The sequence below is a fragment of the Muntiacus reevesi genome, chromosome 6, assembly GCF_963930625.1.
Source record: "Muntiacus reevesi chromosome 6, mMunRee1.1, whole genome shotgun sequence".
In the NCBI taxonomy this organism is placed as follows: domain Eukaryota; kingdom Metazoa; phylum Chordata; class Mammalia; order Artiodactyla; family Cervidae; genus Muntiacus; species Muntiacus reevesi.
The window spans coordinates 37,729-63,290 of NC_089254.1; the positions used below are offsets into that span (position 1 = coordinate 37,729).

A 25,562-nucleotide genomic window follows, 5' to 3' on the forward strand; every position below is an offset into this window, starting at 1 on the left:
TAGCTCAATTTGTTATTATGTTTTAAGGGAGTTTTGATCTATGTTTATAAAGAATATTAGTCTGCAGTTTGATTGCTTATAAATGTCTTTGTCTTGGTTTAACAGAGTAATACTGGCCCTGTAACATCAGTTAGGAAGTGTTTCTTTCACTTCTATTTTCCAAAACATTTTGTTTGGGATTATTGCTCTACTTCCTTAAAGTTGAGCAGAACTCATCAGAGAAATTATGTAGTCTAGAATTTTATTTGTAGGGAACTTTTAAAGTAAAATTCAAATATTCTTAGTAGTTAAAAACTAGGGTTTTACAAAGAATTTGGCATGTCATCTAGTCTGCCAAATGTACTTGCCTAAAGATTTCATAACATCCCTATTATCAGATTAATGTCTGTAGGTTCTGTAGTTATATTCTTTCTGTTTCATTCCTGATAGCTAAAATCTGTGACTTTTCCATTTTCTTCTTGATAAATCTAGCCAGACATTTTTCAGATTCATTTTTTTCCTTCAAATTACCGATTTATGTTTCTGTTAATTTTCTCTATGATCTGAGCCACCAAGGATGCTCTTATCTTTTAAAATGTTCTTCCTTATACTTAATTTGGGTTTACTTTATGCTTCATTTTTTAGCTTCTTAAGGTAGAACCTTAATCTATTATCTTAAGATAATAGATTCTATATGTTCAATATAAGAATATTAAATCTATACATTTTCCCGTAAGAAATATTTTAGCTGCACCACACAATTTTTATTATATTTTCATTTTCTAAAACTATTTTCCAATTTCCCTTGTGCTTTTCTTTTTCCTTTGACTCATGGGTTATTCTGCAACACTTTGCATCCTGCCAAATGATAGAGTATTCTTCTATATATCCTACTAATGTCCTTTTTCTGGTCCATAATATAAATTAGGTTCTCTCATTTCATTTAGTTGTCATGTCACCATGTCTTCTGACAGTTCCTTAGTCTTATTCAGACATTTGAAAAATGAAAAAAAAAAAAAAAAAGAGTACCAAAATTGGGCAGGTCATTTATTTTTGTAGAATATCTCTCAACTTTAATTCTTCTGGCGTTTTCTCACAATTACATTAAAATTAAATATTTTTTTGGTAAAAAAACACCACAGAATGGATGTTATGACCTGCTCAGCGCATCATATAAGAAACTCCATGTCTTTGATGTATCTTGTGACGAGTAGCATTCAATGTGATCACATGGCTAAGGCGGCACCTCCACTGTAAGTGTGCCATTTCATAATGACGCGTATTGTGGGAGATGCTTCACACTGTGCAGACAGCTTCTCAATGTGCCTGTGTCACACTGATTTTAATATTTCTCAAAGGTTCTGCCTTGTGATGATTATTACTGAAAATGAATGATTTTCTATTTTCTTTACTCCTTCTATATTCAGTGATGAAAGTTTTACTGTAAGAAAGAGCTGGCCCTTGTGATTCTTCCCCTTTTTTGTTGACATATTCAATTATTTATATTAGTATGGACTCGTGGATATCTTATCTTCTTCTCGAGGTTATAAATCTAACTATCTTTATTATTTTACAGCTCAAAATTTCCCAGATTTGGCTATGAGAGCTCCTTCGGGTTGGGTTTTGTGTCTTCTTCAAAAATCTCCATCATCATTCTGGGAGCACTTTCTTACTTTCTGGCATCAAAATATCCCCGACTCATCTTACATTTTCCTTGCCCGATCCTGATGCCAAATGTTTCTCCAAGGATCTTGACTCCTCTAATTAGGAACAATATTCTCATTGTTACTTCAGTGGTATTGCTTCTAGGCCCTTTTGCTGGAGGAGGTAGGAAATATATATATATATCAACTCATACACTCATATACATCTATGTTTCTACATTTATCTACTTGTCTGAGTACTAAAAACATACCATATGCTTTTCCCCCTAGTCTAACACTACAGCATTCATTCTGGCCTTCCCTTTTCCCTCATTTGTATCAATAACTATTTTCTGAGAGTAGACGCCCAGGCTTTCATTATCCACCATATATTTACTTTTTGCTCAATCCTAGCACACACACAAAGTAATTTCATATCTACAAACTCATAACCTTGTGAAAAGCACATTTACAAACTGGAGTCTAATATTGTTCACACAGTTCTTTTTTGTCTTTAGCCTTACAGATACAGTCAATTTGTGTGTGTGTTTAAGACTTCTTTGGCTGGTTTTTTCTGCCCCAGTCTAATCAATGTGATTATATTTATCATTTTGTAATAGAGTCAAGTTTGTTACCTTTTGAATTTTATTTTGTATATACCGTATTCTGACAGGTTTTAATCGCTTGAGACTATGGGAAACATTATCACCATTCTAAGAGTCATAGCTCAAAATATACTCAACAAAGTGTCATTTCTTCCTCTTCTGTCATGTTTCATTTCCAGCTGGGCTCTGAGGGTGAACTGTCTCAAAGGTTTCAAAATTACATTTCCTGCGTATTAATATCTTTTGCACAGAAGATCATGCATACATATTTCTTAAATCCTATTTTTTCTTATTGTATACTAAGGAGAGTCTTTTGCACTTTGTTTTTTATTGCTTGCTAGTTTATTATGTTCAATATCAAAATAGTTAAATATTGGTATAAGAGCTCCAATAACATCCTTTTTCCTGAGTTCCCAGAGAAAACCCTTCTCATTTCTGAATTTGTTTCAGTTGTCTGATTTACTCCTGATTGTGGCTCATGTTGTCTTGCTTCTTGCCATGCTCAGTACTTTTATGTTGGAGTCATGTCTGCACTGTTGTTTTCCTTGAAAGAGTCTGTCCTTTCATCTGGCAGCAGTTTAAGCTACTAGCAGATCTGCTTGATCTCTTTAAGGCCTCTTGTTAAGCTTTGTTATGGTTGGCCTAGAGTAGGCTTCACTCCAGATAGAGTTTAGCTCTAGTAGTAATGCATGACCCAGTGGATTATCACCAGGGAACCTCAGTGGCCTGATCAAATGTCTTTCTACTTTCTCTGATCTCTGGGATTGTTCAGCTTACAAGTTACGGACTATCCTTTGTTCAGCCTCACGCACTTGAACTCTATACATAGACTGATTAGTTCTCAGCAAAAATGCAAGAGTACCCCGAGCACGTTTCTGAAGCTTTTTCCCCTTGTACTTCTTTGTCTGCAACTTTGCTGTGCAATCTCAGCATGCTCCTCCATGGTTTCTGTATCCTCAACTCAGCAAGACCTGGAGGATTTGCTTGGACTCCCTCTTCCAGTGCCCATGATTCAATAACGCAGCCAAGCAGAACATGGGTCCTCATGTGCTAATCTTGTTTCCTTTCTCTCAAGGTTCCCTGTTTCTTCTGTACAATGACTGTCCATTGTACAATGACTGAAAACAATCGATGCCTATATCTTGTTCAGCTAAGTTTTTACCTCACTAAAGCAACTTTGGTTTCTGTTTTTACATCAGGCTTGAAGGCTGAAGTTTGCCCTTTCTGAGTCAGTGATAATCAGATTATAAGCAGCACCCACTAGCCAGCATGCCACCTTTGTGCATCGTGGGATTAGTTGTCCATTCTTTAAGATGCTTAGTCACCATTCACTAATTGTGACAATAAATAGTATGCCAGTCTCTGAGGACTGTGATATGAACAGTGCTTCTGTGGCCGTGAGATGTATAACCTAAACCTGCACAAGTAATGAATTTTGACTCTGAAAGGATTCTAGAAAGAGAGAAGAATTACTGATACCACATCCTGAGAATGTATTATGGAATTCTACTTACAGAATAAAATGGGCACTGTGATCTTATGTTTTTGTTAGAGGCTATGATGACTTGAAAGAATTCTTAAAACAGATTAGAAATATTTTGACTACTAAAAGAAATAGGTATATAGGTCAAGAAATAAGACAAGCTAATAAATATAAACTTTGAGAGGAACGTTGTGAAAAACCAGTCAAATGGTTGGATGCTGGAAACTAAACTGCAGGGTGTGATGCAATGAAGACATTAGGGATTCCCAGGATGTATATAATTATACACACACACACAAACACACACACACACATTATAGGTGTATATATGTGTGTGTGTGTGTGTGTGTATACACCTGTATACACACAAAGATTATGTATATTATGTGTGTGCCTACAGAATCACACATAATAGTTAGTCCTTGAGTCATTTTTATTTATGAGAAATCAGTTTAAGTAAGCAACAGAAAGACTGCCTTAACTGGGAACAAAAGGCAAAAATTAGATCTGAAACTGTGGACAACCTGTCTCTCTTGATGCTCACTTGTTGACAAGTGAACTATGGGATTGAGACCTTTTTTAAAACCACTAGCAGATTAAATAATTCTCTGTCCTTAGCATCTTCTTGATTTACTGCCTAGGCATTTATATTATGGAAGTTCTCTAACTTCATCCACTAGTTTATTGACCCATCTAATAGCCATTATGATATATAGTGCCATGACAAATAAGACAAATAAAATATGACCTTTGTCTTTGAGCATTTTATAATATTGCAGGAGGGATAGACAAAAGAAAAGTCATTTCAATGGAAGTGATAGCTTTCCAAAATGAACCGCATATGGAAGATGAAATTTTAAGGCGTATTAGTTGTGTAGAAGCATCCTCCCAAATCATTATAATCTACAGACCTCTCTCACTGCATATATGTCTCCATGCGACTACATGTATATATTTATATGCTCATTTAGAGCACAGTGTTTGTGAATCCTTGTAAATAATTAACATAAGGTGTATTAAAGTTTTTGCTTCAAATCATATATTCTCTAGCATCAAAGGTAGATATTTATTGCTCTGACAAATATAATTTCAGTAATTAATGTGTTTCATGTAACACTGTCATATCCATCAGGCTGTATTTGGTGAGAATAATGCAGTTGCAATTGCATGAGAGCTAATATCATCTACTGCTATCTTTTGGGCTTCCCTGGTGGTTCAGAAAGTAAAGAATCTACCTGCAGTGTGGGAGATCCAGATTGGATCTCTGGGTCAGAAAGATCCCAAAGAAAGGAATGGCTACCCACTTGCTAGTAGTAAAGAAACTGCCTGCCAATGCAGATGTTTAAGAGACACAGGTTCGATCCGTGTGTCAGGTAGATCCCCTGAAGAAGGGAATGGCAATCCACTCCAGTATTCTTGCCTAGAGAATCCCATGGACAGAGGAGCCTGGTGGGCTACAGTATGGGGGATCACAAAGAGTCAGACATGACTGAAGCAGCTTACCAAGCATGCATACTACTGGTTTTTGCAATGGAACTCAGTGAGCTTGCTACATTTCCAGTGAAATTTAGCAGACAGGTTGCTAAGCTGAATGAGGAGCATTAACATCTAGTGCATTTGTATGGAAATACAAAAAACCTCGAATAGCCAAAGTAATCTTGAGAAAGAAGAATGGAACTGGAGGAATCAACCTGCCTGACTTCAGACTCTACTACAAAGCCACAGTCATCAAGACAGTATGGTACTGGCACAAAGACAGAAATATAGATCAATGGAACAGAATAGAAAGCCCAGATATAAATCCACGATCCTATGGACACCTTATCTTTGACAAAGAAGGCAAGGATATACAATGGAAAAAAGACAACCTCTTTAACAAGTGGTGCTGGGAAAACTGGTCAACCACTTGTAAAAGAATGAAACTAAAACACTTTCTAACACCATACACAAAAATAAACTCAAAATGGATTAAAGATCTAAATATAAGACCAGAAACTATAAAACTCCTAGAGGAGAACATAGGCAAAACCCTCTCCGACATAAATCTCAGCAAGATCCTCTATGACCCACCTCCCCGAATATTGGAAATAAAAGCAAAACTAAACAAATGGCACCTAATGAAACTTAAAACCTTCTGCACTACAAAGGAAACTATAAGTAAGGTGAAAAGACAGCCCTCAGATTGGGAGAAAATAATAGCAAATGAAGAAACAGATAAAGGATTAATCTCAAAAATATACAAGCAACTCCTGAAGCTCAATTCCAGAAAAATAAATGACCCAATCATAAAATGGGCCAAAGAACTAAACAGACATTTTTCCAAAGAAGACATACAGATGGCTAACAAACACATGAAAAGATGCTCAACATCACTCATTATTAGAGAAATGCAAATCAAAACCACAATGAGGTACCATTACACGCCAGTCAGGATGGCTGCTATCCAAAAGTCTACAAGCAATAAATGCTGGAGAGGGTGTGGAGAAAAGGGAACCCTCTTACACTGTTGGTGGGAATGCAAACTAGTACAGCCACTATGGAAAACAGTGTGGAGATTTCTTAAAAAACTGGAAATAGAACTGTCATATGACCCAGCAATCCCACTTCTGGGCTTACACACTGAAGAAACCAGATCTGAAAGAGACACGTGCACCCCAATGTTCATCGCATCACTGTTTATAATAGCCAGGACATGGAAGCAACCAAGATGCCCATCAGCAGATGAATGGATAAGGAAGCTGTGGTACATATACACCATGGAATATTACTCAGCCATTAAAAAGAATTCATTTGAATCAGTTCTAATGAGATGGATGAAACTGGAGCCCATTATACAGAGTGAAGTAAGCCAGAAAGATAAAGAACATTACAGTATACTAACACATATATACAGAATTTAGAAAGATGGTAACGATGGCCCTATATGCAAAACAGAAAAAGAGACACAGAAGTACAAAACAGACTTTTGAACTCTGTGGGAGAAGGTGAGGGTGGGATGTTTTGAAAGAACAGCATGTATATTATCTATGGTGAAACAGATCACCAGCCAGGTGGGATGCATGAGTCAAGTGCTCGGGCCTGGTGCACTGGGAGGACCCAGAGGAGTCGGGTGGAGAGGGAGGTGGGAGGGGGTATCGGGATGGGGAATACGTGTAACTCTATGGCTGATTCGTGTCAACGTATGACAAAACTCACTGAAATGTTGTGAAGTAATTAGCCTCCAACTAATAAAAAAAATAGATTAAAAAAAAAAAGATCCAGTGCAATACCTGATCCTAAGGATTTCCAAATGGATCACACCCATGGTCCCAGTGAGCAGCCAAACTGATGTCCTACTAGAAAAGATGAGACAGTACTTAACACTGAGAAATAGAAAGATAGATCTTGTGGCATATAATCAGTGGGGAAATCTTAGAGCTGTGTTAAAATATAATTTACTAAAAGGATAGTTTGCCCATTGTATTAGCTCTATTGTTGCTGGAACAAATTACTACAATCTTAGTGTCTTAAAACAACCACTGTATTACCTTACAGTTCTAAAGTTCAGACATCTGAAATAGTCTTGTGTGGTTAAAACCAAAGTCTCTACAGGCCTTTCTGAAGACTCTAGGGAAGTGTTTAGTTCCTTGCCTTTTCCAGTTTTCAGAGGCTTCCTCGGCTCAAGGTCTCTTTCTAATTTCAAAGTCAGCAATCTCATCATTCTGACCTTGGCTTTGGTTGTCATATTTTCTTCTCCTCCTGTTCTCTTCCCCTTATGCCTGTTTCACTTATAAGGACCTTTGGAATTACACCAGAGGCCACCTGGATAATCTTCCCATCTCAGTGACATCTGCAAAGTTTCTCCTGCCATGAAGGTATCATAGTCTCAGGGCCAGGACTTAGTCCATATACTTCTTTAGGGGGCCATGATTATGCCTACCACACCCAGACTGTCATTTTTTTTTTTTTAATTTCACCATGTTATTAATTTTGGTAGGTTATATTAGTTAGCTGATAATATTAAAAAAGTAATTCTGAGTTGCTGACTTAAATTAGGCATAGGAAACAATTTGATATTCAAGGTAAATTTAACTAACTGTAGAAAATCTCTTTGAGATGATACAATAGCTTTTCGTGTTGAATCTGTTACTAGAAATGCCTGGAAGCAAGGAGGCCTTGCATATTTAAAATATTTGATTTATATTTCTGTAAAAGAAGATGTCCAGTGTCTGCAAACCAGCTTGCTCTCTCTGTACTCCTGGTGCTTGTCTATCCGTTGGTTATTGCTGAGCATGGATACCACAGAGTACTTGGTCAAAACCTCCTTGTTGCTCTATTAGAGAACTTAATTGATTCTGCGTTATACTGGTGGCTGAGCAGAGAATCAAGTTTTCTGAGGACACATATTTTGGCTCTGAGAGTAGATTTTGGGGAAAAACAAACAAACAAAAAGCCTAAGCTACATCCTATCTGCTAAATACCTCCCAGGCATCAGAAAATGTACTTGTCAGTAGCCATTATACCTAACTGCAAGGGGGAATACTGAAGGCAAATAGTCTAGGGACCTGGTTTTTGTTGCGAATATTTTTTGCAAAATTCCTATTTACCCTGGACCCTCCCTTACCTCTTACAAGCAGTCCCTCAGAGCTGAGAGGCTGTCTTCTGGGTTTACATCCTCAGAAATTCCTTCAAATAAAACATAATTCTAAAACAAACAAACAAAGAAACAAAACAGCCTGTGTGTTTTTCCTTTGCTGAAGCATTCCTGCCAGGGCAGTGTCCTCTTCTGACTTTGAACAGAAACCGAGTCCCTTGAATCTCTGTTACCAGGGGTCTTATTTCTCTTCCTCTGCATCCCTCAGCACTGACTTGGAAGTTAGAGAAGGAAATGTGTGTTGTGTGCTGTGCAGAGATCCTCACATCATTGGATGGGATGAGACTTAGTGGTAGTGGGTGTTAGCTATATTGGGCACATGTTATTGACAACTGACTCTTATTTCCTGTTAATTATTATCTTATGGTGTCGTCTCATTAAGTAGCAGGATGATCGGATTTTGAATAAAGGAGATAACCATGCTTTAATTTTCGTTTTCGGGGGGGAATCCTAAAATTTGATTATATTATTATAAAATTTTATTATATTAAATAATTTACATGGATACATTTATTTAAATCTTCACCAGTTATTGAAAATCTGCTTACTCCAGGAGTCCCTGTGCTTATTAATATGTGATTAATATATGATTCAACCATTTAATAAATACTGCTTATTTATATTTTTATAGGGTCTAGAAGAGGCATCTTGTGAATGAAGAGAATAAAAATACATTTTGAAAATGATAAATACCCTAGATAATTTTTAAATTTTGTCTTCTGCTTCATATCAGCAGAGATAATAAAGTAGTTTGGTAGCAGTGAGTTAAGTGGTTATATATTTACTCCTTGGAAGGAAAGTTATAACCAACCTAGACAGCATATTAAAAAGCAGAGACATTACTTTGTCAACAAAGGTCCGTCTAGTCAAGGCTATGGTTTTCCCAGTAGTCATATATGGATGTGAGAGTTGGACTACAAAGAAAGCTGAGTACAGAAGAATTGATGTTTTTGAACTATGGTGTTGGAGAAGACTCTTGAGAGTCCCTTGGACTGCAAGGAGATCCAACCAGTCCATCCTGAAGGAGATCAGTTCTGGGTGTTCATTGCAAGGACTGATGTTGAAGCTGAAACTCCAATACTTTGGCCACCTGATGCGAAGAACTGACTCATTGGAAAAGACCCTGGTCCTGGGAAAGATTGAGGGCAGGAGGAGAAGGGGACGACAGAGGATGAGATGGTTGGATGGCATCACTGACTCAATGGACATGAGTTTGGGTAATCTCCGGGAGATGGTGATGGACAGGGCGGCCTGGTGTGCTGTGGTTCATGGGGTCACACAGAGTCAGACACAACTGAGAGACTGAAATGAAAGATAACTTCATGTAAAAAATTGGAAATTTCTGAAAATTAATTATCTTGTTAACTTTATTGTTGGTTTCAAAGGTAGCTTTAAAGATGTTAAGAATATAATGAAATGTTCAAGTGTCCTGTCTGTATGATGTGCACCCATCAGATGTTGAATTTGATGAGCATCTCCCAAGAAATATCTCCAATGAGTGGAGCCCAGATTATAATCCCTGGAACCTCTGATTATGTTTACATGCATGGAAACGGGATTTTGCAGATTCAGTTAGGTCAAGGACATTTAGATGAGGAGATTATCATAGATTATCCAGGGAGAGTCAGTATACTCACAAGTGTCCTTACAAATGGAAGGAATCAGAAGAGAGTCAGAGGGAAGGATGACTGTGGAGGAAAGCTTGAAGTGATGTGGTGTAGTCAGTCAATCAGTTCAGTCGCTCAGTCGTGTCCGACTCTGCGACCGCATGAATCGCAGCACACCGAGCCTCCCTGTCCATCATCAACTCCTGGAGTTTACACAAACTCATGTCCATCGAGTCGATGACTCCATCCAGCCATTTCATCTTCTGTCGTCCCCTTCTCCCCCTGCCCCCAATCCCTCCCAGCATCAGGGTCTTTGCCAGTGAGTCAACTCTTCGCATGAGGTGGCCAAAGTATTGGACTTTCAGCTTCAGCATCAATCCTTCCAATGAGCACCCAGGACTGCTCTCCTTTAGGATGGACTGGTTGGATTTCCTTGCAGTCCAAGGGACTCTCAAGAGTCTTCTCCAACACCACAGCTCAAAAGCAGCAATTCTTCTGCTCTCAGCTTTCTTATAGTCCAACTCTCACCTCCATACATGACTACTGGAAAAAACATAGCCTTGACTAGACGGACCTTTGTTGGCAAAATAATATCTCTGCTTTTTAATATGCTGTCTAGGTTGGTCATAACTTTCCTTCCAAGGAGTAAGTGTCTTTCAATTTCATGGCTGCAATCACCATCTGCAGTGAATTTGGAGCCCCCCAAAATAAAGTCTGTCACTGTTTCCACTGTTTCCCCATCTATTTCCCACGAAGTGCTGCGACCAGATGCCATGATCTCAGTTTTCTGAATGTTGAGCTTTAAGCCAACTTTTTCACTCTCCTCTTTCACTTTCATCAAGAGGCTCTTTAGTTCTTCACTTTCTGCCATAAGGGTGGTGTTATCTGCATATCTGACGTTATTGGTATTTCTCCCGGCAACGTTGATTCCAGCTTGTGCTTCTTCCAGCCCAGCGTTTCTCATGATGTACTCTGCATATAAGTTAAATAAGCAGGGTGACAATATACAGCCTTGAGATACTCCTTTTCCTATTTGGAACCAGTCTGTTGTTCCATGTCCAGTTCTAACTGTTGCTTCCTGACATGCATATAGGTTTCTCAAGAGGCAGGTCAGGTGGTCTGGTATTTCCATCTCTTTCAGAATTTTCCACAGTTTATTGTGATCCACACAGTCAAAGGCTTTGGCATAGTCAATAAAGCAGAAATAGATGTTTTTCTGGAACTCTCTTGCTTTTTCAGTGATCCAGCAGATGTTGGCAATTTGATCTCTGGTTCCTCTGCCTTTTCTAAAATCAGCTTGAACATCTGGAAGTTCACGGTTCATGTACTGCTGAAGCCTGGCTTGGAGAATTTTGAGCATAATGATGTGGTTTAAGAAGGGCTCAATTTTCTTTTGCTCATTTAAAGATGTAGAAAGGGGCCATGTGCCAAGGAATGTGGGCAGTCTCTAAAATCTGGAAAAGGCAAGGGAATGGATTACCCTCTATAGAGTCCAGAAAAAAAATGTAGTCTTTTGGACACTTCTGTTTAATCTCATAAGGGACTTTTGACTCCTGACCTTAAGAATTATAAGATATTAATTTTGCATTAGGCCACTAAGTTTGTAGGGATTTGTTATAGCAGCAATAGAAAACTATGCACATGAACCAGAGAATATTAGAATTATTACTATTGGTTTACATGCTACAAGCAGGTAAAATCATCTGTAGTTTAAAGTGAATTACAGAACTTTCAGATTGTTCCAAGAGAGAAAAAATGAAGAACTCTAAAAATTATTAGCTTTAATTAAAAAAAAAAAGATATTCATGCAAGCCAAGTTTTGAAGCCAACTTAAATTTAGAAAGTTATGATTTTTTAAAAAATATTGAATAGTTGATTTATTATGTTATGTTAATTTCTCTTCTATATAGGAAAGTGGCTCAATTATCCAATATATTCTTTTTCATATTTTTTCCATTATAGCTTATTACAGGGTATTGGATATAGTTCCATGTGCTATATAGTAGGACACTGTTTATCCATCCTATATATACTAGCTTGCACCCACTAATTCCAATTAACTCTCAGTCTTTGGGAGTTTGACCCTCCCTTGGCCAACAGTTTGTTCTCTATATCTGTGTGTCTTTTCCGTTTTGTAGGTAAGTTCATTTGTGTCGTAGTTCAGATTCCACATCTAAGTGTTGTCATATGTATTTGTCTTTCTCTTTCTGACTTATTTTACTTAGTGTGATGATCTCTGGGCTCATCCATGTTGCTACAAATGGCATTATTTCATTTTGGATGGCTAAGTAAATACTCCATTGTATGTATTTGCCATACTTTCTTTATCCATTCATCTGTTGATAGACATTTAGGTTCTTTCCATGATTTGGCTATTGTAAACAGTGCCGCTATGGACATAGGGGAACATGGATCTTTTCAAATTACTGTTTTGTCTGGGTAAATGCCCAGAAGTGGGATTGCTGGATCATATGGTAATTTTATTTTTACTACTATTTTTATTTTTACTACTTTCTACAGTGTCTGCACCAATGTACATTCCCATCAACAGTATAGGAGGGCTCCCTTTTCTCCACTCTTTCTCGAGGGGTCTTCCTTGGTGGCTCAGATGGTAAAGAATCTGCCTGCAATGTGCGAGACCAGGGTTCAATCCCTGGGTCAGAAAGATCTCCTTGAGAAGGAAATGGCAACCCACTCCAGTATTTTGCCTTGAGAATTCCATGGACAGAGGAGCCTGGGGAGTTACAGTCCATGGGGTCACAAAGAGTTGGACAGGACTGAAGAACTCCTTATTGCCCAATTCAGACTTAAATTGAAGAAAGTAGGGAAAACCACTAGACCATTCAGGTAGGACCTAAATCAAATCCCTTACAATTATACAGTGGAAGTGAGAAATATATTTAAGGGGCTAGATCTGATAGACAGAGTGCCTGATGAACTATGGACAGAGGTTCATGACATTATACAGGAGACAGAGATCAAGACCATCACCAAGAAAAAGAAATGCAAAAAAGCAAAATGGGTGTCTGAGGAAGCCTTGCAAATAGCTGTGAAAAGAAGAGAAGTGAAAAGCGAAGGAGAAAAGGAAAGATATCCCCATGTGAATGCAGAGTTCCAAGAAAAGCAAGGAGAGATAAGAAAGCGTTCTTCAGTGATCAGTGCAAAGAAATAGAGGAAAACAAGAGAATGGGAAAGACTAGAGATCTCTTCAAGAAAATTAGAGATACCAAGGGAAATTTTCATGCAAAGATGGGTACAGTAAAGGACAGAAATGGTATATGTCTAACAGAAGCAGAAGATATTAAGAAGAGGTTGCAAGAATACACAGAAAAACTATACGAAAAAGATCTTCATGATGGAGATAATCATGATGGTGTGATCACTCACCTAGAGCCAGACATCCTGGAATGAGAAGTCAAGTGGGCCTTAGGAAGCATCTCTAAGAAAAAAGCTAGTGGATGTGATGGAATTCCAGTTGAGCTATTTCAAATCCTGAAAGATGATGCTGTGAAAGTGCTGCACTCGATATGCCAGCAGATTTGGAAAACTCAGCAGTGGCCACAGGACTGGAAATGTCAGTTTTCATTCCAATCCCTAAAAAAGGCAATCCCAAAGAATGCTCAGACTACCACACAATTGCACTCATCTCAAATGCTAGTAAAGTAATGTTTAAAATTCTCCAAGCCAGGCTTCAGCAATACATGAACTGTGAACTTCCAGATATTCAAGCTGGTTTTAGAAAAGGCAGAGGAACCAGAGATCAAATTGCCAATATCCACTGGCAAGAGAGTTCCAGAAAAACACCTATTTCTGATTTATTGACTATGCCAAACATTTGACTGTGTAGATCACAATAAACTGGAAAATTCTGAAGGAGTTGGGCATACCAGACCACCTGACCTGCCTCTTGAGAAACCTGTATGCAGGTCAAGAAGCAACAGCTAGAACTGGACATGGAACAACAGACTGGTTCCAAATAGGAAAAAGAGTACGTCAAGGCTGTATATTGTCACTCTGCTCATTCAGCTTATATGCAGAGTACATCATGAGAAACTCTAGGCTGGATGATGCACAAGCTGGAATCAAGATTGCCGGGAGAAATATCAATAACGTCAGATATGCAGATAACACCACCCTTATGGCAGAAAGTGAAGAAGAACTAAAGAGCCTCTTGATGAAAGTGAAAGAGGAGAGTGAAAAAGTTGGCTTAAAGCTCAACATTCAGAAAATGAAGATCATGGCATCTGGTTTCATCACTTCATGGGAAATAGATGGGGAAACAGTGGAAACAGTGTCAGACTTTATTTTTGGGGCTTCAAAATCACTGCAGATAGTGACTGCAGCCATGAAATTAAAAGACGCTTACTCCTTGGAAAGAAAATTATGACCAACCTAGAAAGCATTTAAAAAGCAGAGACATTACATTGCCAACAAAGGTCTGTCTCGTCAAGGCTATGGTTTTTCCAGTAGTCATGTATGGAAGTGAGAGTTGGACTATAAAGAAAGCTGAGAGCAGAAGAATTGCTGCTTTTGAGCTGTGGTGTTAGAGAAAGCTCTTGAGAGTCCCTTGGACTGCAAGGTGATCCAATAGGTCCATCCTAAAGGAAATCAGTCCTGAGTCTTCATTGGAAGGACTGATGTTGAAGCTGAAACTCCAGTACTTTGGCCACCTGATGTGAAGAGCTGACTCATTTGAAGACCCCGAAGTTGGGAAAGATGGAGGGCAGGAGGTGAAGGGCACGACAGAGTATGAGCTGGCTGAATGGCATCATCGACTCAATGGACTTGAGTTTGGGTGGACCTTGGGAGTTGGTGATGGACAGGGAGGCCTGGCGTGCTGCGGTTCGTGGGGTCACAGAGTCGGTCAGACATAACCGAGTGATTAAACTGAACTGAACTGTTGGGAAAAACCATACATTTGACTAGACGAACCTTTGTTGGCAAAGTAATGTCTCTGCTTTTTAATATGCTTATTAGGTTGGTCATAGCTTTTCTTCCAAGGAGTAAGCATCTTTTAATTTCATGGCTGCAGTCACCATCTGCAGTGAATTTGGAGCCCCCCAAAATAAAGTCTCTCACTGTATCGATTGTTTCCCCAACTATTTGCCATGAAGTGATGGGACCAGATGCCATGATCTTAGTTTTCTGAATGTTGAGTTTTACACCAACATTTTCACTCTCCTCTTACACTTTCATCAAGAGGCTCTTTAGTTCTTCTTCAATTTCTGCAATAAGTGTGGTGTCGTCTGCATATCTGAGGTTATTGATATTTCTCCCAGCAATCTTGATTCCAGCTTGTGATTCATCCAGCTCAGTGTTTCTCATGATGTACTCTGCATATAAGTTCAATAAATAGAGTGACTATATACAGCCTCGATGTACTCCTTTCCCAATTTGGAGCCAGTCTTTTGTTCCATGTCCAGGTCTAACTGTTGGTCCCTGAGCTGCATAGAGACATCTCAGGAGGCAGGTCAGGTGGTCTGGTATTCCCATCTCTTTAAGAGTTTTCCACAGTTTGTTGTGATCCAAATAGTCAAAGGCTTTGGTGCAGTCAGTAAAGCAGAAATAGATGTTTTTCTGGAACTCTTGTTTTTTCAATGATTCAGCAGATATTGGCAATTTGATCCCTGGTTCCTGTTCCTTTTATAAATCCAGATGGAACATCTGGAAGTTCAAGGTTCATGTACTGTTGAAGCCTGGCTTGGAGAATTTTGAACATTTCTTTGCTAGCATAGGAGCTGAGTGCAGTTGTGTGGTTATCAGCATTTTGTGGGATTGGAATGAAAACTAACCTTTTCCTGTCCTGTGGCCACTGCTGAGTTTTCCAAATTTGTTGGCATACTGAGTGCAGCACTTTCACAGCATCATCTTTTAGGATTTGAAATAGCTCAACTGGAATTCCATCACCTCCACTAGCTTTGTTCATAATGACGCTTCCTAAGGCCCACTTCACCTCACACCCCAGGATGTCTGGCCTTAGGTGAGTGATCACACCATTCTGATTATCTGGGTCATGGAGCTGTTTTTGTATAGCCCTTCTGGCTATTGTTGACACCTCTTATTAATATCTTCTGTGTCTGCAGGTCCATGGAATTTTTGTCCTTTATTTTGTCCATCTTTGCACAAAACACTGCCTTGGTAGCTCTCATTTTCTTGAAGAGATCTATAGTCTTTCCCATTCAATTGTTTTCCTCTATTTCTTTGCACTGATCACTGAAGAAGGCTTTCTTATCTCTCCTTGCTATTCTTTGGAACTCTGCATTCAAATGGGGATATCTTTCCTTTTCTCCTTTGCCTTTTGCATCTCTTCTTTTCACAGCTATTTGTAAGGCCTCCTCAGACAACCATTTTGCTTTTTGCATTTCTTTTCCTTGGGGAAGTACTTGATCCCTGCCTCCTGTACAATGTCAAGAACCTCCATCCATAGTTCTTCAGGTACTCTTGTCTATCAGATCTAATTCCTTGCATCTATTTCTCACTTCCAATGTATAATTTTAAGGGATTTGATTTAGGTCATACCTGAATGTTCTAGAGGTTTTCCCTACTTTCTTTAATTTAAGTCTGAATTTGGAAATAAGTAGTTCATGATCTGAGCCACAGTAAGCTCCGGGTCTTGTTTTTGCTAACAAGAGCTTCTCCATCTCTGGCTGCAAAGAATGTAATCAATCTGATTTCAGTTTTGACCACCTGGTGATGTCCATGTGTAGACTCTCCTCTTGTCTTGTTGGAAGAGGGTGTTTGTTATGACCAGTGTGTTCGCTTGACAAAACTCCACTAGCCTGCTTCATTTTGTACACCCAAGCCGAACTTGTCTGTTACTCTAGATATCTCTTGACTTCCTACTTTTGCACTCCAGTCCCCTATAATTAAAAGGACATCTTTTTTGGGTATTAGTTCCTGAAAGTCTTGTAGGTTTTCATAGAATTGTTTAACTTCAGCTTCTTCAGCATTACTGGTCAGGGCGTAGACTTGGATTACCATGATACTGAATGGTTTGCCTTGGAAAGGAACAAAATCATTTTGTTGTTTTTGAGATTACATCCAAGTCCTGCATTTTGGACTTTCTTGTTGACTGTGATGGCTACTCCATTTCTTCTAAGGGATTCTTGCCCACAGTAGTAGGTATAATTGTCATCTGAGTTAAATTCCCCCATTCCAGTCTGTTTTAGTTCACTGATTCCTAAAATGTCAGTGTTCACTCTTGCCATCTCCTGTTTGACCACTTCCAATTTGCCTTGATTCGTGGACCTAACATTCCAGGTTCCTATGCAGCATTACCCTTCACAGCATCGGACTTGACTTCCATCATGAGTCACATTCGCAACTGGGTGTTGTTTTTGCTGTGGCTCCATCTCTTCATTCTTCTGGAGTTACTTCTCCACTGATCTCCAGTAGCATACTGGGCGTCTACCAACTTGGGGAGTTCATCTTTCAGTGTCCTATCTTTTTGCCTTTTCATACTGTTCATGGGGTTCTCAAGGCAAGAATACTGAAATGGTTTGCTATTCTCTTCTCCAGTGGACCACGTTTTGTCAGAATTCTCCACCATGACCTGATTTTAAAGCAGCCAAAATCCTGCCATGGAATCCCCTATGTGACTTTAAATGGATATGAATTGTTTGTGTATATTTAGTTTCTTCAAATAAACTTAAGATTAAGTAACACACACACAAAGTATTTTTTCAATAAACATTTTGAGATTATATTTCTCTTCTGCATACATGTGTGCTCAGTGTAGTCCGACTCTTTGTGACCCCGTGGACTGTATCTCACCAGTCTCCACTGTCTACGGAATTTTCCAGATAAGAATACTCAAGGGAATAGTCATTCCCTTCTCCAGGGGATATTCCTGACCCAAGCTTCGAACCTGCATCTCCTGAATCTCCTGCATTGGCAGGCAGATTTTTTACCACTGAGTCATCTGAGAAGCCCATATTTCTCTTTTGACTTAGATATTCACTTTGATATACCAGAAGAGCTAGCATACTGCCTTTCTCAGAGTAGTAATTTAATAAATATACCTGAAAAAATGCTCACTATAAAATAATTACAACTTCTTTTTCTTTGTTAACAGATTGTCCTCCCCAATTCTAATATTGAAGTAATTCAAAAAAATTAAATGTTTTTTTTTTTTTTATTAGTTGGAGGCTAATTACTTCACAACATTTCAGTGGGTTTTGTCATACATTGATATGAATCAGCCATAGAGTTACACGTATTCCCCATCAACACTAAGCAGAATGATTAAATTCTCTATTATTAATTTGATGATGACAGATTTAAAAATAATAAGACTGCATTTTGATTTTAAAATACTTCATTCAATACATGGAATATTAGAATATAACTCAAGTGCAATTTTGGATTCATTCAAAACAAATTGTGACAAATTAAAGTTCTTTAAGACCCTCCAAGACCCTTCCTACAGAGCATAAAATCAGTTAACATTTAATTTTAGGCATAGTAGAATGTCAACTAGAAATATTTATGCTTCAAAGTAGTTGGAAAGACAACATGCCAAAATATATCCCACATTTAGATTATTTGAAACACTGAGATGTTAAGAACCTGGAGGTCCACATTGGTGGGACGGTGGTCCATGTGAATTCTTCCAGTCAAGTAGTTTTGAAGAGAATAAAAAAGGGAACTACTCATTGAATAATTTTAATGGGATAAAAGAATGTTTGAAGAGCTACATACCCATCCCTTCTCTGTGTTTTTTGTCTACTAATGTTTAAAAACTAATCAAAGCAGGAAAGTTACCATGTTCCTCTTCACTTTCTCTTCCTCGTTTAGAACCATTCAGTCTATTTCTCCTAAAATACAGGGTAGTCATCCTTTCATGTGATGGTCAGTTTCTTGAGGGGGGAAGAATGCTGTCTATGCCTGTCTTAAAGTTTAATGCTTCTCCTCTGATCTTTGATGCTCTGACTTTCTGCACAAGAAAGAGAGACAGATGGACATGGACACACACACAAGAAACAAAGTAGAAATGACTGAAGGGAGAAAGGAAGAAACTCAAGGGGAAAGTGGTGGCCACTACTGGTGCAATACATTTTGAGGGATGTATCAACAAGGGCTGCACTGTAGTTGTGGCAGGAGACAGCAGACTGAGAACACACATAACTCTGTCCATGGGAAAGCATTTGGTCTGGATGGATTGCTTCAAGAATCTGGTGTCACAAAGAAAAATGACAATAACAACAAAGACGTGAGCTATGAAATTTCCATACGACAAGGGAAAATAAATACGATTCGAGATGAGTGTCTATAGCCAAGATTACAGCCAGTGTGCTGGCACTCATCTAGATGTGGCACGCAGACTACAAGTGGCAGAAATTTATTCTTTTCAGCTCTCAGAGTAACCAGGGGGAACCTGACATATAGCTGTAACCCATGAGCACTCAAGTTTGCCCTGATTCAAATGTCCCTTTTCTATGTGTTTGAAGAACGATACCAGAAAAAAACAAAAGAAATGATAATAAAATTATTCACTATCCCTGTAGTAAATAAAATGGCATGATTTTCATGAAAAAGAAGGAAAAGACGATTAAGTTTTTAATGTCTATATTTGTTTATGTTACCATCAATTCAAATATGAGGTTTCTGGATCAAGACAGATTGTTATTACTGACAGTAATACTTGTATCAGTTCACTACACAACAGTTTCTACCTTCTTCTGGGGTGATGCTATATGGACAAGCTGGCATGTTTGGGTGTCATATAACAGGAGAAAAGTCATGAAATTAAGAATCAGGGATTCAATACACATGCTGTCCAGTTAACATCCTTCCTTCCTGAGAAGAGAAATGATTCTCCCTTATGCAAACAAACTCTCCTAGGGTAGAGAAAGGGAAGTTCCCTTGTGGGAAGTAAGTAGTGGTCTCTAGATGAACTGTAAGTCAAGTGTCTCCAGGTTTATATATCCTGGTATACACCCAAGGTTCCAGGTTTCCTTCCCTTTTGGAATGTAAATATATAGTTTGGGGAGGTAAAGTTCTCTTTATGGAAAGCACAATCACAGAAAACTAACCAAACTGATTATATGAATCACAGCCTTGTCTAAATCAATGAAACTATTAGCCATGCAGTGTAGGGCACCCAAGATGGACGGGTCATGGTGAAGAATTCTGACAAAAGGTGGTCCACTGAAGGAACGGAAAGCCACTGAAGATTGTTGCGTTGAGAACCGCATGAACAACTTGAAAAGCCAAAACTATGACACTGAAAGATGAACTCCCCATTTTGCTCGGCGCCCAATATGCTACTGGAGAAGAGCGGAGTAATAGCCCCAGAAGGAATAAAGAGGATGAGCCAAAGTGGAAACAGCCAGGTGTGGATGTGTCTGGTGGTGAAAGTAAATTCTGATGCTGTAAAGAACAATATTGCAACAGAAACCTGGAATGTTAGGTCCACACATCCAGGTAAATTGGAAGTGGTCAAACAGGAGATGGCAAGAGAGAACAGTGAAATTTTAGGATTCAGTAAACGAAAATGGCCTGGAATGGGTGAAATTAACTCAGATGACCATTGTATCTAGTACTGTGGGCAAGACTCCCTTAGTAGAAACGGAGTAGCCCTCACAGTCAACAAAAGAGTCCAAAATGCAGGTCTTGGAGGTGATCTAAAAAATGACAGAATGACCCCTCTTTGTTTCCAATGCAAACCATTCAATATCACAGTAATCGAAGTCTGTGCCCCAACCACTAATGCCAAAGAAGCTGAAATTGAACAGTTCTTTGAAGACCTACAAGACTTTCTAGAACTAACACCAAAAAAAAAAAAAAAAAGATATCCTTTTCATCACAGGGAACTGAAATACAAAAGTAGGAAGTCAAGAGATACCTGGAGTAACAGGCAAGTTTGGCTTAGAGTACAAAATGAACCAGGCTAACAAAGTTTTGTCAAGAGAATGTACTGGTCATAACAAACACCCTCTTCCAACCACACAAGAGATGAATCTATATGTGGAGGTCACCAGATGGTCAATACCGAAATCCAATTGATTATATTCTTTCCATCCAAAGATGGAGAAGCTCTATACAGTCAGCAAAAATAAGACCAGGAGCTGACTGTGGCTCAGACCATGAACTCCTTATTGCCAAATTCAGACTGAAATTGAAGAAAGTAGGAAAACCACTAGAGCATTCAGGTATGACCTAAGTCAAATCCCTTACGATTATACAGTAAAAGCGACAAATAAATTTAAGGGATTAGATCTGAGAGAGAGAGAGTGCCTGAAGAACTATGAACAGAAGTTTGTAAGACTATATAGGAGATGGAACCATACCCAAGAAAAGAAATGCAAAAAGACAAAATGGTTGTCTGGGGTGGCCTTACAAATAGCTGAGAAAAGAAGAGAAGTGAAAGGCAAAGGAGAAAAGGAAAGATATCCCCAGGTGAATGCAGATTTCCACAGAGTAGCAAGGAGAAATAAGAAAGCCTTCCTCAGTGTTCAGTGCAAAGAAATAGAGGAAAACAATTGAATGGGAAAGACTATGGATCTCTTCATGAAAATTAGAGATACCAAGGGAATATTTCATGCAAAGAGGAGAACAAAAAAGGATAGAAATGGTATGGATCTAACAGAAGCAGCAGATATTAAGATTAGATGGCAAGAATATACAGAAGAACTACACAAAAGAGATCTTAATGACCCAGATAATCACAATTGTGTGATCACTCACCTAGAGCCAGACATCCTGGAGTGTGAAGTCAAGTGGGCCTGAGGAAGAATCACTACAAACCAGGCTACTGGAGGTGATGGAATTCCAGCTGATCTATTTCAAATCCTAAAAGATGAGGCTGTTCAAGTGCTCAACTCAATATGCCAGCAAATTTGGAAAACTCAGCAGTGGCCACAGGACTGGAAAATGTCAATTTTCATTCCATCCCAAAGAAAAGCAATCCCCAAGGTGTTCAAACTACCACACAATTGCACTTATTTCACATGCCAGCAAGATAATGTTCAAAATTCTCCAAGCTAGGCTTCAACAATACATGAATCCAAAACTTCCAGATATTTTAGCTGTATTTAGAAAAGGCAGAGGAACCAGACATCAAAATGCCAACATCCACTTAATCTTAGACAAAGCAAGAGAATTCCAGATAACCATCTACTTCTGCTTCAGTGACTATGCAAATCCTTTCAGTTGTGGATCACAACAAACTGGAAAATGTTTTAAGAGATAGGAATACCAAACCACCTTACCTGCCTCCTGAGAAATCTGTATGCAGGTCAAGAAGCAAGATACAACCAGACATGGAACAATGGACTGGTTCCAAATTTAGAAAGGAGTACATCAAGACTGTATATTGTCACCCTGCTTATTTAACTTATATGCACAGTACATCATGTGAAATGTCAGGCGGCTGGATGAAGTACAAGCTGGAATCAAGATTGCCAGGAGAAATATCAATAACCTCAGATATGCTGATGACACTACCATTATGGCAGAAAGCAAAGAGGAGCTAAAGAGCCTCTTGACGAAGGTGAAAGAGGAAAGTGAAAAAACTGGCTTAAAACTCAACATTTAAAATAAATGGATTAAAAAAAAAAAAACCTCAACATTCAAAAAAATGAAGATCATAGCATCCAGTCCTATCACTTCATGGCAAGTAGATGGGGAAACAATGGAAACAGTGACAGACTTTCTTTTCTTGGGCCCCAAAATCACTGCAGATGGTACTGCAGCCATGAAATTAAAAGACGCTTGCTCCTTGGAAGAAAAGCCATGACCAACCTAGATGGTCTATTAAAATGCAGAAACATTACTTTGCCAACGAAAGTCTGTCTCGTCAAAGCTGTGATTTTTCCAGTAGTCATGTTTGGATGTGAGAGTTGGACAATAAAGAAGGCTGAGTGTCAAAGATGTGATGCTTTTGAACTTTGGTGTTCGAGAAGACTCTTGAGAGTCATTTGGACAGCAAGGATATCCAACCAATCAGTCCTAAAGGAAATCAGTCCTGAATATTCATTGGAAGATCTGATACTGAAGCTGAAGCTACAGTACTTTGGCCACCTGATGTGAAGAGCTGACTCACTGGAAAAGACCTTGATGCTGGGAAAGCTGAAGGCAGGAGGAGCAGGTGACAACAGAGGATGAGATGGTTGGATGACATCACTGACTCAATGGACATGAGTTTGAGCAAGTTCTGGGAGATGGTGAAGGACAGGGAAGGCTGGCTTGTTACTGTCTGAGAGGTCACAAAGCATCGGACACAACTCATTGATGAACAACAAAAGCTTTCTAGATTTCTCACTAGAATGCCTGAAAGAACTATGGACAGGTTTATAAGACTATATAGGAGGTGGTAATCAAAACTATGTATTTTCACACATCTTTAACTTCCATGGCTTGTTTATTAACTTTTGTTCCATTTATTCCTTGCGTAGAGGGCCCTAACCTTGCAGAAAGATGAAAATATTTACTTGTTGGCAAAGAAAGAGAAAGAAAAAGCTGAGGTAAAAAGATGGCAGAATACAATAAAAAGGGTGGGGGAGGGTTACAACAAGTAATCAAATTCTAGGAACTAACAAAAATGTTAGTCTGAGCTAGACAACCTACAGAACTCATTCAAAACTGCGTGAATCAAGGTAGACCTGTGGGATTAAAAATGAGAAGGCAGCTAAAATAATACAAAAGATGAAAGTAATGAGCTGAGGCACTGTGAAGACAGTCCTGAGGAACATGAACTTGTACGAGACGAAGACCATTGCAAGGATCCCAAGAGAGAATATCCATAGGACTAGAATAAAATCAAAGGAATCTGTAGTGTTACAAAAAGGAGAAAACTTTAAGATGAGCAGGAATGTCAAATATTATTTTAAGCAATTTAACAGAGGAAAAATATTGTTACGAAGTATAATAAATAAGAAGATATTGGCTAAAGATGTTCGTAGGAACACAAAATGTGTTCAGACTCTGTGAGGAATGATTGGATGGCACTGAAGGGGTGATACAAATTTAATTTTTGAAAGTATATAAGCTCTTAAGAGACAGGAAAGAGTAAATAAATAACTGGAAAAAGAAACTGTGTTATGCTGACATGTTTGAAACTTCATAAATGTTGTTAACTATATAATTCATAGAGTAAGGGTCCTGAGAAGGGTTGGAGATGGCATAGACAGAAGCTATCAATGGACAGGCAGAAGAGTCCTTCTTTAATAATATAAAAAGAGGAAATGTCAGGCAGATATGTTCTTAGGTTCCAGGACAGAAATTTGAGAGACTTATCTTCTGATGCTTTGATTTTCTCCGTGAATTAGAAGGTGGGTGATGAGGGACGAAATGGAATCATAATAAGAGTGGGTAACTATTTCAACAGATGCTATAGAGAATTGAAGAGTGAAGAGTAAAGAAACAAGGACACTTGGCTAGGCAGCGATAAATGTTGAAACCATTGTGTGACTGTTTTTTTAAGCATCACTCAGAAACCCAGCAATGGGAATAAAGAAGATAAAATGTTGAGTGTTCAGGATTGGTGTGTCTCAGGGTGTCTGTGACAGATGGACAATGGGTAAACAGACATAAGGATATCGGCAAGAAAAAAGGTTGACATTACACATTTTCATGAGGCAATTTTGTTCCCCAAAGGACATCTGATAATCTTGGAGACATTATTGATTGTCATAAGAATAGGCTATGGGTGAAATAGCAGTTATTTTAAATTATAGCTCTGATATAAACTTTAGTACAAAGAACTAGTGGTCACTGTTGGCAGAATTGCCAGAAGCCCAACTTTAGGCTTGCCCTGACATTCAAAAGGAATTCCTTAGCTAAAGTAGATCTAGGACCTTCCAAAATTGGTCTAGAAGTTCAGTAAGGAAGAAATAAACATGAACACACTTATCAATATGATTTTCCCACCCTCTGCGGGGCTCCCTTCTGGCTTCACTCTTTGTAGAAAGACTTGTACTTTTACAGAACTGTGGAGCTTTTGATGAATTTCTTCACCACCAAGGATCATGACTTTTTTTGTTGGTTTTTTTTTTTTTTTTTTTCAGATTAAAAGCTCATCGATCATTTCTGTTGGATGAACCTCTCTGGTATACCATCTGAAGGGTATTAGGGAAAAAAATGTCATATTCCTCTAAAGACTGAAAAAGAAACATAATATTACTGATTCAACATGATAGCTGTTTCGAAGGCAGAATTAAAGGAACATAATTTCAGCAGCTTCCTCTTTTCCTCTAATCCCAGAGTTCATTGTTATTTTATACACTGAGGCACTTTGGAACCTCTCAGATGCTTTTAATCTGGCACTTCCTAGTTGGCAATTACTACTTCATCCTCGGTCTTTATGCTCTCAAGAATTTGAGCTCATAAAACAACATTGTTCTTATAATTGTGGAAAAACCACAGGAAAAGAAAAATTCCCTGTCTTGATCAAGCCCCACTTGTGAACATTTTTATATTTATTATACTTATTATACTTTAACATGTTTTAAATTTAAGGTGGAATTGCACTCTCTTTTTGAAAAAGGGGGAGAAATCAAGAAATCATTCTCACTGAACTACACTGGGAACATACATTAAGGGGTGTAAAAAAATTAAAGCGACTCCCCATGTTGCAAAATGAAGTTTAAAAGGCGTCTGAACTAAAGCTAA

General features: G+C 38.5%; 1 long non-coding RNA gene across 1 annotated transcript in view; it reads left to right on the forward strand.

Moving 5' to 3' along the window:
• Nucleotides 1-25,091, forward strand: part of LOC136170833 (uncharacterized) — a 36,281-nt gene extending 11,190 nt beyond the window's left edge. The window contains exon 3 of the long non-coding RNA XR_010663694.1: nt 24,959-25,091. This is a non-coding gene — a long non-coding RNA (uncharacterized lncRNA). The remainder of the gene's footprint in view (nt 1-24,958) is intronic.
• The last annotated feature ends 471 nt before the right edge of the window (nt 25,092-25,562 follow it).